Here is a 17594-nt window from a genome sequence, read left to right on the forward strand (position 1 = left end):
TTTTTCATTTTTTTTCATTTTTTTTTTCTTAAATCAGATTTCAAAAGCCAGGCACTAGCTGATGGTAATTAGTAGGCATTGGTTGCAGTTTATTCTTGCTGTTCTTTCCAGGCATGCATAATTTTTGTGAAGAGAAAAGAAAATCCAATTACCCCCAAATCTAGTCAGTGTGGCTCATCTGGTGTTGTGTTAGATCTTTAGAAATGGTTCTTAACAATGGAAAGGAAGACATATGGTACTTGAGAACAGCATCTTGCAACCTTATTTATAATATTAAGAAAAAAAGCCCAGTCAGGTGAACATTGACATCCTACTTTACGAATATCTGACACAAGAAATGTTGATCCCATAACACATGTGACATAAAGACTTGCTCATGTCATAAAGAATTTATTGGTGATTTTATTTCTAGTGTCCCTTTTACATTTTAAAGGATTTCCTTAAAAATATTTGACTTGAAGCTTTCTGGGAAAGCTTACACAATAAAACTGAAAACATCTGATACAATTTTGAAGGACTCAGATTCTTCAAAGCAAGGAAGGTGAAAATTTCTACTCAACTTTGTGAAGGTTGGGTCTATGACAAAATATCTGATAGATTAGATTATCTTGTTATTTAAATTACTCCTTGAAATGCTGGTTAGTTTCAGAAACTTCTTTGATCTTTAAGTTTCGGAGAATGTTTTAGTATTGCAATAGTAAATATTAAATAGAATTTTGGTAACAAAATATACCCTTTATCATTTGGATTAACATTGTTAGGTCATGTTTTTCTTCTTTATATATTTATCTCTGAAGAATAAATGACATTAAAGGTGAGTCATACTAAAATTGCATATATTGTTTTTTGCCCAAGAGACTTTTCTTGCTGCAAGTAAAAACACACAAAAAAAGTTATTGAAAAACTTCAGGTCTACATTTTTAAATAAGCCCATTTGGAACCCTTCTGATATAAGCATTGTTCAACAACATTTTGTGTTTATAATAGATTTTCATTAACCACCTTTTGTGTCTGATAGATATACTGTTGTGTTCTGATGACTTCCTGTTGGACATGAGCAGAAGGGCACCTCCCAGGATTGCAAGACCATCTTTGGCTCCAGGAAATTTTTCTATTCAACATGTAGCAAGACATTGATTACGGGCAGAATTCTCCAGTTATAAGAGCTTTTCTTTCTTGTCTGGATAATAGTTTGATCATACCATATTTTTGCCAAAGGATTCCTAACAGACTCTGACACCTTATAAATTTAAGTCCAAATTCCTCAACATAGTTCACCAGGTTCTCATCATGGGACTTACTGTCTTCCTTTTACTTCCTCCTGCAAATCAAAACCTACCTTCTGTTTCAGGCAAGGCCTTCTTCCTGCATTCATGCTGATTTCCCTCTCAGAGCCCAGGCTGTCCCATACCCATTCATCTTTTTATACATCCAGTCTAAGATTCCAAAGAAAGCATACTTTCTGGACCAGATGCTACGCTGGGCATCATGACAGCAGAAAGGTGAATAAGGCACAGTCTCTGTCTTTGAGGAACTCATAGTTTAGGGTTGAACATGGACATTTAACCAAATATATAAAGTAACGCAATGAAGTAAGGGCATTCAAGATTACTTAAGGAAGGGATTTATTTTAGGGAATGACATAACAGAAGAGGCTGCAGTTGATTTGAATCTTGAAGAATAAACAGGAGTCTACCATGAGATTTGGATTTTGTCTGGTAAGTTTTTTTATGTCTAGTATAGGCCTTCAAAAATATTTGTTGAAAGAGCTAGCAAAATGCTAAATGAGTTTTGGTGGTGGGGAGCTTGTTTTAATACACTTTTCTTCCCCAATTCTGACAACAGCCTTGTGAAGCTGGTAAGGCTATTAGAGCTATACAAATAAGATACAGGCCCAAAGGAAGTTGACCCAATAAGTCGAAAATCTGATACCATATCCATTCTTCTGACTCTAAGGCCTTTGTTCTATCTACTCTGCCTTTCTACTTCCCAGAGTGCTCTTTTGAATTTCCTGACTGCTCCCATCACAAATAAACACAGAGCAGACACTCAACAATTGTTTATTGATTGAGAGAGGCATATCACTTTGATGTTAAAATTTTAATGCAGATTTTCCAAACACTTTAATAGCGCCTAAACTGGGCTTTATACTTCTTTAACTTGGCCCGTTGACATTTCTCTGTCTTTATACTTCCTGAGACAGAGATAAACTGCCTGCTTATTTGAAAACAAAAGCATGTAAACTATAGGCCACCAATACTGACCATGTTGAAGAATCTCACTCCTAGGATAGGGGGGTCAGAAGAGTGTTAGAAGGAAAAACAAGAGGAGGAGGCAAGTCCACAACCATATAGGAACTTCTCAGAAGCCACTTATCTCTTAGGCAAATAATACCAATTACTCTGCAAGTTTTCTCTATAGCCCTGGGGCATGGTATGAGACTTTTTAGTTGCCCAAGTGCTACTTTCAGAGGTTCAAAACCACAGAATGGATATTCATTTCCACGACTGCATTAATGTATCTCCTTAGAGAAGGAACTGAAAGTCTTTTACTCAGTGTCAAGCTTTCCCAGGTCTTTACACTTGAGCACCCGCCAGCTGTTCTACAGGCAAGTCATGGGGTCATAATTGGGGAGCAATGTTCTCCCCAAATGTATGCTTTCCTTTCAGATAACTCTCCCAGAACACCCCACTGACCCTTTGTGCCTTAGTGATGAAAGAACATTTTTAGGTGAGCTGGTGTATTTTACATAATGTGTTCCCAGATGCTTTCCATGAATGACTCAGGCCATGGTAAGCTGCATAAAATTCTGGTGCAGCGGCCGGAAGAAAGCTGCACTCTGTTTAAGCATGAGTGTTGTGTTGTGAGCAGGCTGAGTAATGATGTTCTGTGAGTGACTAGTCCAAGGAAAAGCGAGTAGGAGTCAGACTCTCTGACTTCAAATGTCAGCATAGATGGAACAAAAATAAGCAGGTTAGTTAAACTCTTTGGGCCTCAGTTTCTCATTTGTGAAGCAGGAAAATTAATGGCTATTTTTCCCCATTTGACTACAGTGGCAGGAAAGGTCATGTGTAAAATCAGGTTGACTCTTATTTATTGAATGTTTCATGAAAGAAGCGTACATGTCATCAGAGAATATGCCTGAAGAAAAAAGAGATTGTTTCAACCAATGTTTAGTGTCTGGTGCTAGGGATATGGGAGTAAACAGATGTGTTCTTGCCCTTAAGGGCTCATGTGGTAATTTAGGAAACAGAGACTAGATAATTAATTGCACATTTAATTATACAATTAAAATTATGATAAGTATCACACAAGAGAATTATGTATAAGAGTATAAGAACAGAAGAAGTCTAGTCTCAAGAAAAGGTTCTGTATGGGAATGACATTTAAGTTGAATTGTGAGAGAAGAAGGGTAAATTGGGAAGTGGCAAAGATGTGGGAGATGCCTTTTTAAAAAGAGGAAGTGTTATATGTAAAGGTTTGTGAGGCAATCGCACGTGGCAGGAACATAGAATTGAAAGCAAGGCTTCGGGGCTAGGGGCAGCGGGTGTGGTACTACATGGTGCTGAGGTACCACTGCGAACCAGCTCACTTGGGGCCTTGTATGCCAAGTGAAGGGCTCCCAATGGTTATTGTAGGAAGTAAAAGAGACTTTACAGAGTTCTAATGAGAATGGCTTCATCACACCTTTTTTTATAATTACACTGAATGCTGGGTGGAAAATGAATTACTGAAGCATGAGAGTACATAAAAGGACACCCAAAAGGACATTTAGAAAATGGAGTCTACCCAGTTCCTTTCTGCTGTGTACCAGGAATCCAGGGCCACTGTTCTGGTGCACTTGAATAGATCCTGACTTTTTGTCCTTTTATGCACATCAAACCACACGTAATGTTCTTATGTTCTATTCTTTCTAAATCTCTGCATGATAAGATAAAATGTGATTATTTCTTGACCTGATGGTGATAGGTGGTAAGCTAGCCTCCCCAACTAACATAGCTATATTCTAATAGTATTATAACTATCTTTTCTCTTCATTAAATATTTACTAAGAAAATAAAATCTAATTGTAGAGATAAGTTGAAGATAGTTGGATGAATACATAGATATATAGATAGGTGAAAGATAGATAAGAAGATAAATAGATGAATGTGTGGATAGATAGATAATATCAATTAATATGCTTTTAGCTGCAGAAAACAGAAATTCCACATAATAATAAGTCTTGAGGCAAAGCGGTTCCAGATTAGTGAATTTGTTGATTCATCATCGTTTTAAGAACCTAATTATTTTCTTTATTTCTACCTGACTATCCTCAGCATTTGACAATCTCTCTCCTTTTTTAAATTGCATATATGTTTGTGGGGTATAATGTAATGTTTTCATATAAATCTTGATGGTCACAAGCTGGTTGCTGTTGTCTTGCAATCACACCCCATCAATCCAGAGTTCTGAAAAGGGTTTAGCTCTTCCAGGTGTATTCTTGAGAGATAAGAATCCTGTCTTAGAAGCTCCTCAGCCAACCTTATTCATGTTTCACACTAGGCAATTCACAAGGGAATAAAATGCCTATTATTTTGAATTTATTAACTCAATTGTCTTAGAGTTATTACAACTCTCATCCTGGGACTGAAATTTAAGGCAGGCTTTCTTGAAGCAAAAGGCCTTGCCGAGTCTCTATAGAAAATTAAGATTTATTATTAAGGAGAAAGGGGGAATGGCTTTTGGATGGCTGAGACATCAGTGGTGTCTGCTTCACATATAAAAATGAAAGGTAAATCACAAAAACAGTCAAGCAAATGAACGCTACTCAAAGTGTCATGTCAGCTTGCAGCATCAACATTACCTGTCAATGTGTGAGAAATGTTAATCCTCTGGCCCTACTCAGGAACCACTGAATCAGAATGTTTGAGGGTGGGCCCAGAAATCTGTGTTTTAGGTTCAGCAAGTGACAGTGATGGAGAGAATAGTTTAAGAATCATTGCTCGAGTCAAAACGTGTTTCAGAAGGTTGAATGATACCAAGCAAGGAGTTGAAAACATGGATCAGAGCTGGGGGAGAGGGATCAGAGCTAGGAAATTTGACTAATCAATTAAAACACAGGCCTTGTATCATGCTAATAATGGAGATATTTTGCAAGGAAGTCATTTACCATCCTCTGAATCATATTATCTGCCTTATCTACAGGTAGAACCATCTTGGCTGCCAGAATAAGACAAATGGTGTAAAGATAAGAAAATATTCTACAAAAACTATATGAAGAAAGCATGATAAATAATTCACTGGGAATAATGCTAGGCACAAAAGAATTTGAGTAAGTTTAGAATTTGGAAAATAGATAATAAATTCTGGGACATAAATATGGAAATGAAAACATGGAGTGACTGGAAGGCATGCTATTTTACAGATCCAGAATAACAATTATAGGTTCTTTCTCTGGACATTCCCAGATGCTGATCAAAGAACACTTGATACAGCTGCAAACTGCCAGCTAGTAAATCTATATGGAAATTTACAATCTACATGGGGAATACTTTTGTGAATCTGAATTGTGGGAGTGGAGATAAAAGTTTTCATGTATTATTTTTTATTTGTATGAGTACATGTGGAAGCCACACACCTGCTACAGATGTTGCTCAAGGAAACACATAAGTCTGACTTATAACAGGCTGAATTGTTTTCAAAATAAAAAGTATACAAAAGAGTAGAACAGAGTCCACAAAGACCATCCTAAGCACATCGTCTGGAAAAGGAAATGCATGGATTTCTGCTGCCTTGGCATATCCCAACATCATGGCCAACTGAATCTAACCATAAAAGACTTCCTTTAGAAGAGAAGAAAAGGGCGAAACAGATTCACAAGAGGACTGGAAGCAGACATGTTAACACTTAGGAGGTAAAAGAGAAAAACAAGCTAGACATCAAGCCATAAGAATAATCACCTCCAAAAAGCACCCTGGCTAGCCTCAACCTTGTTCGAAAGGTACTTGTACACAATGAGTTTGCATACTACTTTGAAGTTTTTGGAGGGTTTCTTCTCAAGCAGTGGTTCTCAAATTGTAATGTGTATCAGAATTACCCAGACAGTTTGCTAAAATACAGGTTTCAACTCAGTAGGTCTGTGGAGGGCCTGAGATTGTGCATGTTTAAGAAGTCAGAAATGCAGTTTGAGGACTACACATTGACAACAACTTAGTTAAGATTTTTGAAGTTTTTTTTTTTTTGTATTTTTTAATATTTTCTACTTTTCATTTTTGCTGACACACACACACACAAACACAAACACACACACACACACACAAACACAGCCCTCTGACAAGACACACAACTTGCTTCATAGTCCAGGAACATGGGATTACTGGTGACTGAAGACAGCTAGAATAACACTACGTTTGGTACCTCTCATGTTGATTACTCAAGACACTTACAACATTAGAAGGGCAGAGGAGGAAGTTCTGCAAGTGTAACTTTTCTTTTTCATTTACCAAACAGAGGAATGAAAGTCTCTTGGAATTCTAGATAGAATGTAAGTGTTATATTAGGAAGGAAATAAGGAAAAAAAGAACAAGGTATAGCCAAAAATTAGTTTGCTAATAGTTTTAGAGAATGTCATGTACCTCTAACAGAGAAGTTTGAATGCATGAAATCCTGAACATAAAGTTGACTACTAGTATATTAGAATTAGACACGAGGCATAACTTTATAATATATAAAAATAAGTTACGAGACATAAGTCTATCATTATTTTAAGAAGAATGATTAATTTACCAAAGACAGCTGAAGCTGGACTAGCTGAAAAAAAATATAGTATGTATTAGTCCATTCTCACAATGCTATGAAGAAATACCTGAGACTTGGTAACTTATTTCTAAAAAGAGGTCTAATTGATTCACAGTTCCACATGGCTGGGGAAGCCTCAGGAAATTTACAATCATGGTGTAAGGCACCTCTTCCCAATGCTGCAGGAGAGAGAATGTGCCAACGAGGAATTTGCCAAATACTTATAAACACCATCAGATCTCGTGAGAACTGACTCACTATCATGAGAACGGCAGGGGACAAATCACCACCAAGATTCAATTACCCCCACCTGGTCTCTCCATTAACACGTGGAGATTATGGGGATTATAATTCAAGATGAGATTTTTGGTTGGGACATGGCCAAACCATATCATGTTGTGACTAGGATATAAAGTTATAGTAATTTTTTAAGTGTTGTGATTCTGAAGTTTTATACTTAAAACAAAAACATAGTAGTTAGTCCAACAACTCTACATGTGAAGATTAGTATTGCAGAGTAACCATTTAAAAATATACATAGACCAGGCACAGTGGCTCACACCTGTAATCCCAGCATGTTGGGAGGCCAAGGTGGATGGATCACTTGAGGTCAATAGTTTGAGACCAGCCTGGTCAACATGATGAAACCTCATCTCTACTAAAAATACAAAAATTAGCTGGGTGTGGTGGCACATGCCTGTAATACCAGCTACTCAGCAGGCTGAGGCAGGAGAATCACTTGAACCCGGAGGCGGAGGCTGCAGTGAGCAGAGACCATGCTGCTGCATTCCAGCCTGGGTGACAGAGTGAGACTTTGTCTCAAAAAAGAAAGAAAATGTACATACGTTTTTTAAAAATAAAATTTATTTTATTTCAAATATACTAGAGTAATGGTTAATGTAGAATTTTCTGAAAATTTGGAAAATTTGACTTAAAACATTTACTCAGTCTCACAGTAGAAAGAGAATAAATAATATTTTATTGCATTTTTAGTCTTTTAAGCATCTTCAATTTTGATACATAAATTTTACATATAATTTTTTACAGTGCTCATTTTACTAAATATTATGAGTGTTTTTCCATTATTAGAAATAACCATTAGTATATTTAATATCTACATGGACTGAATGTACAATTTACTTGAATTTCTTTTTATGGTCAAATCCTTTGTTTCTGCCTTTCCTCCATATTCTAAATAGCACTACAATGAGCACATTTGTACACAAAAATTTCCCTGTATTTAACATGATTTTCTTTGAATAGATTCTTGGATTTAAAATTACCTGTCTCAGACTTGGAAATTTAAGATGCTTTCTACACATTGTCAAATTATTTTCCAAAGAAGCTATAACACTTCTCTTTCCTGCTAACAATACACTATCTCCAGTATTCAATATCCTAAATTTAATCTCTGCCAATTGGATAAGTAAAAATTTAGATCTTGTTTTAATTTGCATTTTGTTGTTTACTAATAAATTTTTTTCATGTTGGCTGATGAAATATATTTTCTCTTATATGCATTTGACTTTCAATTCTGTTCACTTTCAATTCAGATATTTACATTTATTTATGAAAAATATGAACATGCATTTCTGAGAATTAATAAAACAAAATAAAACCTAGAAACATAAAACATCTTAGTTGGTCTGGGAGAACCAAGTGTCATAGGTACAGAGTAACTTATGCTTTCCAATTTTCACCTTTTGGAGCCCAGACAGTTCAGTATTGTGTTTGAGAAAAATAATTCCAAAGTAAAACAATCATAACATTAGGGTAAATAACATCATTTAACCTAAATCTTTCCCAGGGTAAGCGCAACATCAAAGATGTGGCCTGTTTAAAGACAATTGCCCTCAAATGGAAGATATATGGTCAACGTCAAAAAGTTTGGGTTTTTTCCTCAAGTGATCAACCTGTAAATGGGAAGAGGAGCAACATGATTAGTGGCAAACATGCTAAATAACTGCTTCACCATTTCCCAAGTATTTACTGACTACTGGAGTGGACACATCCGCCAGTCCATGGTTAAGTAAAGCAAGTTTCACTCAAAGAAAGCAAGTTTGGTGATCTTTGTAGGTTTTCAAATTTCCTTCATCTTGGAAAACATGATTGACAAAGGAAGTGTCAAAAAGATCAAAGAACTACCTGGATATAAACTGTATCTGGAAACCCCTTTTTTCAAGATTTATCCGTTGGAGGAAGTGCCAGGTCTTGGTTAACGGGACAGTTGATGTCCTAGGCTATTGATGAAGGCCATAAATATATGCTCATTATTCTTGTTCTGTCAACAGCTTTTGACATCTCTGTATGACTAATCACAGGTCAACCACGGAGAAATATAAAGTAAATGACTCCCTTTCCCTAAAGTTCAGAAATGCTAGATGCCTAGAAATTGAATTTCTTGACAATTTTGTACTTTTGCTGTTCTTTCTCAAGAACTGTGGGATAATTGATGCTAAACAGATCTATGAATACTTGGTGTGTTTTGTGTGTGTGTGTGTGTGTGTGTGTCTGTGTGTGTATGTAAAATAAGATGGCAAAATGATGTTCTATATGACAGTCTAATTTATATTAGAAAAAAATACATTTTAGAAAAAAGCAATTTTATCATGTACAAATTTAATGTCCATGTTTCTGTATCTGTTTTGTTTGTATCAGTGGTATAATGTTTCCCTTAGAAAGGTGAAACCTGTGCCTAATAAGGAGAAAACAATTACTTCACAAAAAATACAAAGCCAGAACTCTGCTAACATTCAACTATCTACGTGTAGTATAGAAGTGTTTGTGTGTAGCTATCCCAACATTTCTATCCCCTTTTCTAGCATGACAAGTAGGAGGTAAACAAAAATTTAAAATAGAAACTCCGACTTCTCGTTTGGCCATCCCTTCTGCCAGCTCTCCTGTTTACTAGTAGTTTCTGGTCTCCAGAGAATCTGACCAGCATTGGTTTCCAAAAGCCTATGCCTTTAAGGCAGCAGCTCTTCCCCAAAGGCAATTTTGCCCCCAGGGGCATTTGGCGAGATCTGGAAACAATTTTTTATGGTCTATGGGGTTGTGACTGGCACCTAGTGGGCAGAGGCCAGGAATGCTGCTCAACATCCTACAGTACACAGGACAGCCCCACAACGACAGCATATCCAGCCCAAAATGTCAATAGTGATGAAGCTGAAAAACCCAGTGCATGAGCCACAGTGAGGACTCTGTGAAAAGACAAAACAAATGAAAGGAAAATCATTAGACGGTTGACCACTCCCCTGCCACAGTCTAGAAAACAATCCATTTGGGTGGAAAGGGAGACAGGACAAATAGGAGGAAGCAAATTGGACAGAGATAGCCTTGGAGTTCCGAGGTGAAGTGTCCTCCCTCCATCTCCTTCCCTGTCTGCCAGGTTGGGGTATCAGAAAGAGAGAGGATGGTTGTGTGTTTTGTGTAGTCAGATAGGATCACAAGGAGATGATGATTACTGTGCCTCAGCACAGAAGCAACAAAAAGGTATGGGTTACCCAGGCCTGGTTTGGAACAAGTTTAGAGAATGCCATTTCTAAAAGGGACTTGTGGATGGGAACGAGAGATACCTCAGAGGCTACCTGTGTGAGCCAGTGACTGAGGATTAAATGGGATCCTACCTGAGTACCTAGGTACCTCTGTAATGCTCCTTGATCATGGATACAACCCTGGAGAAGGGGAGTTGACAAAATTGGCTTTCCCCTGGTCCCAGGTAAGGGAGTCTGAAGCAAATTTGATTTATTAAGTGTATGGCTTACATTTCAGAGACTGTGGTCTGAGATTAGTGCATGCTGCAAGTAGAAGTTCTTATCCAAATTGTCCAAATAAATTTTAAATACATGTCTGTCTTAACTCAATCGAAAACAATTTTCTTTTTCATTCTGTTACATTGTGTTAGAACAGGTATTAAACCTTCGAAGTGAAACGGTGTTTGATTTTGTGATCCCTCCTCTTCCATCGCCAAAAGGATTTTATAATGCTACTCTGTGTGTGTGTGTGTGTGTGTGTGTGTGTGTGTGTGTGTGTGTCAGGGCCTAGTGACATAACTGAAGACCATCTAGTGGGTTTAAAACCAGGGCTAACTGAGTATAAAATATCTGGTTCAAACACATTTCAAATACCAAATTGTCATAATATTAAGGAAAACTTAGTTGTAAAAAAAGTCATTATCTGGTGTGACAAGCATAGCTTTTGAGTATGTGGTCTGGCTGGTCTTAAAAAATAATAAAAAAAAGAAATGCAAGATTATGTAACAGCCCATCACAGACACCTTTGTTAACTAAAGTCAGTATTATCTTTCAAGGGTGTAACAGTTCTATTGATTTGAGTCTTCACCCAGAAACCTAGGGAATTTACCCAACTGTTCATCAAGAATTCTGGACACCATTATCAAAGGAGAAGGATGTGTGTTGACAGAGGAACACCTGCTGCCAGCCCGGCAACAATCCAATGTTTGTGCACCAACCCAAAGCGAGAGGAAGGCTTTGTTTCCACAGCACATCTACTCCACTGTCCTCTTTGGGGGCAAGCTGCTCCTGTGGGTGGGGTGGGTCTTGTCTCTCTCTTTCAGGTACCAATTTGTTTATTTGCTTTCTCTAAACCGTTCTGTGAATCCTTTTCTCTCATTGGAGACTAAATGTTAAGAAGAAAACCTGGAAATTCTCTTCTTTCCTCAGTAAGGATAATTACTTATCAGACAGTCCTTGTTACTATACTCACCTGCCATAAATACAAGTTGACTTGGGGCTAACTAACAGTGACATCTACTCTGGTTTCCTTCCAACAAACTTATATCAGGATTGGGTATCCTTCCCCAAAGCATCACTGCTTATGGCTAACTCTTTGATAATGCTCCTGTTTACTTCTTGAGGCACTGGGACATATTATATAAATTAAATGAGTAAAAACATTATCCTGTTATAAAGATATTTCTTGGAGTTCAGAAATAACAAATTTCATCAGAGTTCAAAGATACATAAAACCATTTCTAATCTACAGGTTAATCTCTTCTTCATCAATAATATTTTATCTTCCCAAACAGCCTGGAATTGCTGGAAATGTGTCATGTTTTCTTCTCTCAGATTATATAGAAATTGCTTTACTCTTTATTTTGGAACTCATTCCCATCTTTGACATGTCAAAGTGAAAGAGATTAAAGTTATTCCTGATCTGCATAGAACTTTATCTAGCATTAGCCTCAGCCTTTACAGAAATTGTCTTCCCAGTTGGAAGTCACCATTATTTTACAATAGTGGTATCATCATAAAATGTCCTTTGTAGAGGAAAAGAATGTTAGAAGGATCTTAAATAGACACTCAGGAGAAATATTATCTCCACAGAGGAGGAGATAATATTGAGCAGAGGCTTCACAATTGCCTTTGTAGTTCTGACGATTTATTACAGTTAAATACTTATATCATTCTTCTATAAAGACAACGCCAAGGGAAAGAAAGGCCAAAATTTATCAGGAAGGACCACAGTACCAGAAGTAAAATTATTGGCAGCATGATGTAATGAATGGAACATGGATTTTAATATAACATTCATTTTAACATACTCATTAATAGAACCCCTAATATATCAATATCATTATTTCATCTTAAATAAAAAATTTATTTCACATTTCTTATGTAAAATAGTGGTGCAGGATTTTTGTATGAATTAAATGAGAGAAGTATATTCATGCACTTAGCACAATAACCACTTGCAGTACAATCTCAGCTATGCTGGTTTTCTATCCTACTTTCCTGGTCCTTGGTTGATTTAAATGGCTTTCTGATTTTTTGGCCCAGAGTTGTTGACATTCACCTGAGTCTGACCATAATCCCAGACCTACAGAATATTTCTGATATTTGAGATGAACAACAACAACAAAAAACTTTCAGTTATCAGCAGCTATGTGAATAGGTATTTCTGTGACTCAGTGCCAGTACAAAGGCTATATAGTTCAGTATTTCCCATAGTATCCCACAAACTACTTTGTTTTACTCTCTTAGCCCCTTTCATACTTGTTTCAACTCTTCTTCCTTCCCCATCTTGCCTGAAGCTGCGTTGCTCAAATCTTTTCTTCTCTCTGCCTTTCATTCCACTTTCCTTATTTCTTTTCAGCCCCCAATCACTCTTTTTGCTAACTATATTCAAAATAAATGCCGCATGGTTCAACACTTTGTTGAAATAAAATTCCCATGGTGACTAAAAAGTTGTACCAAAAAAACACTTCATACAAACTAAAATTTTGTATGAAACAAGCTTTTGGTAGGAATGGATTACTAAAAAACTTAAACTTGATCTTCCAAATTGCTTTCTGTTAATAGTGTCAAAATCTATATTTGTTCTTCAGAGGTAGCAACAGTAGGCAAAACAAAAACAAACAAAAAACTATATTTGTTAATGCTTTTCTTGGTTCCTTAATAGGCCTGTCTCATCCAGATAGCAATAGCGATGATGACTTTCCTATTCTTAAACTCTTGCGCTGTGACAGGCACTCTGTGAAGGCCTTACCTCATTTATCCGAGAGCTTATGAAGTAGTTCCATTCTACCTTCAAGGAAACTGAGGCTTGTAGAGATTACACAGCTTGCTTCCGAGGGTGAATGTTGGATCTGAAATCAAAGCAAAGCCCATGTTCATAAACAAACATAACAGAGAGTGGGCAATGAAATAATTCCCAATGAACAGAAGAAAATCTTGGTCAAAGACTGAGTTATTTTAAACCATGTTTCAATGTGTCCAAGAACTACCCCCTACCCACCTAGAATTTCTATTTTCCATAAGGCATGTCATTATTGGTGTAACATATTTAACACCAGTGAAACCATTCCTATAACCTATAAAGCCTTTAGCAGTAAAAGTATCATTTCCACATATCTTGAGTCCAGTCATGGAAATAAGTGTTACCAAGCTCAGTGAAGAGATTTTCTTTATGTACTTCCTATTAGAATATTTAAAATGTGATACTAAATCATATTCCTTGGGTGGACATCTATTTATTTCACATTGTTTAGTTATATCTTGGCTTAGAGATAGAGGGTTAAATAATGTATTTCCTGGTTATTTATAGGTTTGACTACCTATAAAAGAAACTCCAAATAACAGTGACTGAAAGACAGAAGTTTATCCCTTTCTCATTTAAAAAAATCTGATGAAGGAAGCTCAGAGCTGCTACGGTTTCATAGTTAGCTGGCAACTTAGCCACTTCTAAATTTTCATTTTACCTTTCCCATAATGGAGTTCTCATTCTCCCCATCTAAGGTGGTGTATTAGACCACCTTAGAGTGTAACAAATTACCACAGACTTGCTGATTTAAACCAACAGAAATGTATGCTCTCACAGCTCTGGAGGCCAGAGGTTTCTATAGTCAGTTTCACTGGGCCCACACCAAGAAGGCTGTGTTCCTTCCAGAGGCTCTTAGGGAGAAGCCATTTCTTGCCTCTTTCAGCTTCTGGTGCTGTGGGCAATCCTTGTGGTGTGGCCACATTGTTCCAATCTCTGCCTCTGTGATCACACTACTGTCTCCTCTTCTGTCTGTGTCAAGACTCCCTCTGCTCTCCTCCTACAAGGATACATCTCATCACATTTAGGACCCATCTGGATGATCCAATACAATCTCCCTTTCTCAGGATCTTTAACCACCTGGCAAAATCCTTGTTTGCCACATCAAGTAACATTCACAAGTTCCAGGGACTGGAACCTGGACATTTTTTGATGGCAGAGGAAGGGGCATGCTTCAGGCCGCCACCATAGATATCTAGCCAATATATCCCTGTTCCAAGAAATAGGACAGATGAAGGGGAGAAAAAGGGGCACATCCACATTCTTTAGAACATATTTCAAAAACTGCACATATAATTTCCCCTCTCACATTCCCTTAGCCTGAACTCAGTTACATGGTTACATTTAGCTGTGAGTTAGGTTGGGAATTAAAGTATTTGATTTATTTATCATGATCTCAGCTTTACATAGAAGAAAAGCAGAACAGGTATAGGACAACTAGCAGTATCTGTTACCACCTGCCACCTTGACCACCCAAATACCATATGCATCTTTCTTTTCACAAGCCCCTGCTACTCAGGGAATCCTCACGAGGGTGTTATTCAAAGCCTAGCAAGTCTTGAATCTCTGATTGATGGGCACTCATCTCTAACAAGTACAAATATGGCTCCTCAACGTGGCCAGTCATCTGCCCCTACAGCAGCATACCTTGAGGCACCAAAAAACAACGTAACCACAACAGAAAAACCTCCCATTTGGACAAAAGATCACAGAAAGCAGAGCAATCTTAGAAGTTATACCATCCTGGGGGGCAGGAATAATGACGACTCTCTTCTTGTCAGTAGCGTGAGTTCCTAGGTCATCCCAATTGAAAAACTGAAAATGCCTCCCAGTGGACCTTCCTGGCTCACTATCCTATATGGGTCATCTGAGGTGGACATTGGAGAAGGTGTGTTTTTTGGACCTGCCCAGCCTTTTTTTTTTTTTTTTTTTTTTTTGAGACAGAGTCTCGCTGTGTCACCCAGGCTGCAATGCAGTTGCACGATCTCGGCTCACTGCAACGTCCGCCTCCCAGGCTCAAGTGATTCTCCTGTCTCAGCCTCCCAAGAAGCTGGGATTACAGGCACCCACCACCACGCCCGGCTAATTTTTGTATTTTTAGTAGAGATAGGGTTTCACCATGTTGGCCAGGCTGGTCTCAAACTCCCGACCTCAGATGATCCACCCGCCTAGGCCTCCCAAACTGCTGGGATTACATGCATGAGCCACTGCATCCGGCCCTGCCCAGCTTTTGTAGGCTGCCTTTTGCTGGTCCTGCTTTGGTGGCCAAGGGAATGCCTTGGGGGTTGAATAGGTTTTTGTTTTCTTAGTAATATAATTTTGTCAAACAGCTAGTGGTCTTCCAGTTTATTTGCTTCAGGTCAGTTCCACGTGTCAATAGTCACGGATAAAAATCTTGTGGAGTAAAGAGTTTTCAAGACTGACGATAGAGACTTTAACTTATGACCTCTGGGCTCTGCCTAGCCCCCTCCTCTCATGTTTCAGAGGGGCTCTCTTAAAGTCACTGAAACTAAGAGCTGGGGTGAGGACACAGCTCTCTTCACCTAGTTTTTGCACTGAGCTGGCTCTCATTGTTTTTTCAGAGAACTCTTAACTACAGGTGCTGGAAAAAGCTCAGAGGCACTGTTTTGTCTTCTGATAAATCTGACCCTTTGCACCCTTTACTTAGAATTGCTTCAATCTGTAGTACAAAGCAACTAGCTTTGTCAATTCCATAAGGTCCAAATAACTGACCGTTTAGTGTAACAATTAGGAATATAGACTTTGGGGCCAGATTGCTTAGCACAAACCAGGTTTCTCACTTATTAGTTGTAAAACTGGCAAGCTCCTTAGCCTATCTGGTCTTCATCTATAAAATGCAGTTAAAAACAGTATATACTTCATTGTATTTTTTGAGGAGTAAGTGGCTTAAAATACATAAAGCACTAGAATGGTGTCTGGCCCATAGTAAGCACCATATATGTGTAGTTAGCAGGAACTTACTAATATGATATTACTAGACTCTATCAACTTGTACTGCAGGATGCAGTCTGATACTAGACTGAATAGCTCACACCTAAGTTTACTTCTTTTGTAGTCTCCGCTGAAGCACCAAGAAGTAACCAACATTAGACAACATCTTGAATTGTTTCTACAATTTTCCCTGATGCTATGACCATAGCATATGGTCTGCTTTCCAATGATCCTAGTAATAGTTTCATCATATGTTTTTCCACAGCATAACAAGAGTTGCTAGCTTTTTGGCTTCTATTACCTGCACCCACAGTACCAATCTTTCAGGTTTTGCCATGGCCAACACTTCACTTTTAGGCATCAAATTCTGTATTCATTAGGCTTTATATTTGTTCATAACAGAGATCCAAAATACCTAAAGTATAAGCCTGATGAATCTTCATTTCTTTTTGCATGAAAGTCTGGATTAAGGTAGTTTGGAGACAGTGTGATGATTCCACAGTCAGATCTGAGACACAGGTTGCCTCCAGTGTTCCATGTCGACATCACTAGGAGGCTTCCTTACTGTCACAGTTCAGAATGAAGAGCCAGCCATCACACCTACATCCAAGGAGTAGAAAGGAGAAAAGGGAGAAAGGATATATTCCGGAAGTTGATCACACATACCCACATACCCAAAACTTGTCACTAGGCCATACCTAGCAAGGGAGTTTGGGAAATGAGGTCTTGATTTAGTGTCAGTGTGCCAAACCAAAGCTTAGGCTTTCTGCGATCACTGAAGAGAATGAGAACAGGCCCTAGAGAGACAACCAGAAGTCTCTGCCATTCACTGAAAATTGTTGTTTCTCTAGTTTAACGCAATGTCTGTTGAAAGTAATGCATAGCATGTAACCTACTCAATGTCTACTTTCCCTGCTACAAAAAAGTAAAACCTCTGGGTGCATATGTATTCAACAAAAAATAAAATGAAACCCAGTAGCTTATATCAAATGAAAATTCTATCCTGGACTAGTTTTTATTTCTTAAAATATAAGAATTCCATTTCCTAGAATTGGGAATTAACTTTCATTTGTAGTTTTTAAAAATGAAGATCAAAATATTTGCATATGTGTAACATATGACTGGTATAGGCTTGTTTTATAGATAGAGTACCTATTTTAACCTATCAAAACACCTATTTTAACCCTTACATGCTTCCTCAACTTGTATATAGCAAAGTTATATTTTTAGAGGGTATAATGACCCAAATGTTTGAGCTGAAATGAAACACAGGATTTTCTATCATATTTGAATATAGAGAGGGA

This window comes from Mandrillus leucophaeus, unplaced genomic scaffold (assembly GCF_000951045.1).
Source record: "Mandrillus leucophaeus isolate KB7577 unplaced genomic scaffold, Mleu.le_1.0 Scaffold536, whole genome shotgun sequence".
Classification (NCBI taxonomy): domain Eukaryota; kingdom Metazoa; phylum Chordata; class Mammalia; order Primates; family Cercopithecidae; genus Mandrillus; species Mandrillus leucophaeus.